The 2213-nt window shown below is 37.8% G+C and overlaps 1 long non-coding RNA gene across 1 annotated transcript; it reads left to right on the top strand.

Moving 5' to 3' along the window:
* LOC131982105 (uncharacterized) lies at nt 1–1763 on the top strand. The gene is made up of 3 exons (XR_009395357.1): nt 1–50; nt 128–199; nt 1021–1763. It is a non-coding gene; the product is annotated as an uncharacterized LOC131982105 (long non-coding RNA).
* The last annotated feature ends 450 nt before the right edge of the window (nt 1764–2213 follow it).

Raw genomic sequence — 2213 nt, 5'->3', positions numbered from 1 at the left:
TGAGCCACTGAGCAGAGCACTCGCACATGTAAACGAGCTGACGAACCGGGGTATGTAATGTGACTAAAACCACGCAAAATAATCATTAATACTCAAGCAGTATCTTCATAAGTGTTCTGTTTATTAGGAAAAGTCTTGTGAGTGTGCGTGAGCGAGAGAGGAGCCGGGTTTTCACCGTGTTGAGCCTCTGAGAACTCCGGTAAGAGAAATGCTATATGCTACTGGGCTAGGCCTCAGGTTAGCTGTTGATATTAGCATGATATGAGAAGATTCCTGTTACTGAAGTATGTTCATAAAACCAGTCGGAGTCCAAGATATGTTTCGTTAATGTTTTAAACCTACTCCGGTACATGTCGTATCATTGTTTACTTTGAAAATAAGCTGTAAAAAGATCACTAACGCCCTAGCGCGAAGCTAATGCTAATCGCGGTTAGCGCCGCTAACTCTGGGTTTTACCTGCAAAAGGTGATGTGAATGCTAACTGTAGAGCTATATATAGCTAACGTGCTACTAGCTGGTTAAGCTAATGAGCCTTTCCTGTGCTTCATGATGAGAAATAGAGACATGATATGGTACAGAAATGTGGTTATTTGATACCAGTTAATGCTAATTATTTTTCCTGGTCATTGAACTGAATGTATTGAGTGTTATTGCACCAAAGTTGGTTAAATATACATGTTGTTTAAAAAGAATAAGTTTATACTGTGACTTTATGGTTAAAAACAGATAAAAAGTATGGTTATATATATGGTTTGATTCATAGAGCTGTTTATAAATATAAATAGAGCTTTATTGAAATAAATAAGTTAATTTATGTTGAAATATAAGTTCATGATAAATAATAGTCATGTTAAAAATACTTATACTGTCTGTAAAAATGTGCAGGTTAATTTAAAGCATTTAAATGCAGTATATCCTTTATCTGGGTATATATATGGAAGAAATAGAGTGAAAAGTGAAAGTAGAAAGATGTCATTTGAATAGAAAGTAATGATTATTCATTCTACACTCTATGTGTAGACTGGTTTTTCGTTTTGGTTTCGTTCGAAGGATTAGGATTTGATTCGGATTCCGGACCGAGGAGGTTCGGTGGCGAGCCATTAGGACGAGCGATTCAGACGGAACGGTGCATGGTCTGGCCAACTGTGGGATTCATTCCGAGGAGCTTCTGACACCATCTCACTTCACTTGTGACACAGATAAGGACATAACACAAAAATCTACCCGGGTAGTAACCTTAAGGACTGAACTTTGAACATTACACACACAGAACATGAACATAAACTGAACTCTAACCTTCTACAAAAGAAGGAGGGACACTTTCTTTTGAACTTTTTTTCATTTTTTATTTATTTAATTATTTTTCAACCAATTAAAAAGAGCTCTATTTTTCTGTATATTTTATTTTCATGCACTGCAAAAATACTTACTTGTCATGGCAATAAATGTCAACTATTAACCTCATGGTATTGCGTTTTTCTAACTATTACCAGCTCTCCGAACCTAGCAAGAGTGTTAGTGTCATTTGTTTGTTGCTAATCAGACTACAGGCGCTACATAAAACTTGGCGAGCCAGCCAGGAGTTGGTTTAACTCTTTTGAACGTGAGGTTTAACAGTGTGACATTTATTGTACATTTCTGTGAACATTGATGCCATTTCATTTTCATAAGATTGTGGTACAAATACAAACATGGATAGAGTTACAAGGGAAAATGTCAAGGTACCTAATTCACTGTTAGTTAGTGGTGTAACTGGTTGTGAGGTAGACAATGAAGTATATGAGTACTTGGGACAGTATGGTAAGATTGAGAGGGTAGTTAAAGTTGCCAGCAGAGAAGCTAAGTTCCAGAACACAGCTATAGTGGAATACAGTTCAGGTGGAGCTATTGAGTATCTCAAAGATACCTTACCTGTTGATAGGCCCTCCAGTAGCCCGGACATTGTCCACCACATTGAGCTCTTGTCAGAGCTGTACACAGCAGACAGAGGTTCCACTTTAACCCAGATCTACCTAAGTGAACTGAAGGGTATCGCTCAGCTTAGTGGAGCAGATTTTGAAAAGCTTTTGCTAGATGAACTAGCTAGGATTCAAGAGTCCACAAAACCTGAAACAATCGAACCAGAAACATCAGAAGTTATTCAAGAACCTCAGCATGCTAGTCCCATGCACACAGCTGCTGTAAATCCTATCAATATAGTAGGCCATAAGGTG

The sequence above is a fragment of the Centropristis striata genome, chromosome 12, assembly GCF_030273125.1.
Source record: "Centropristis striata isolate RG_2023a ecotype Rhode Island chromosome 12, C.striata_1.0, whole genome shotgun sequence".
In the NCBI taxonomy this organism is placed as follows: domain Eukaryota; kingdom Metazoa; phylum Chordata; class Actinopteri; order Perciformes; family Serranidae; genus Centropristis; species Centropristis striata.
Note: the sequence above shows the minus strand (reverse complement) of the source record. Positions and strands in the feature narration are given on the sequence as shown.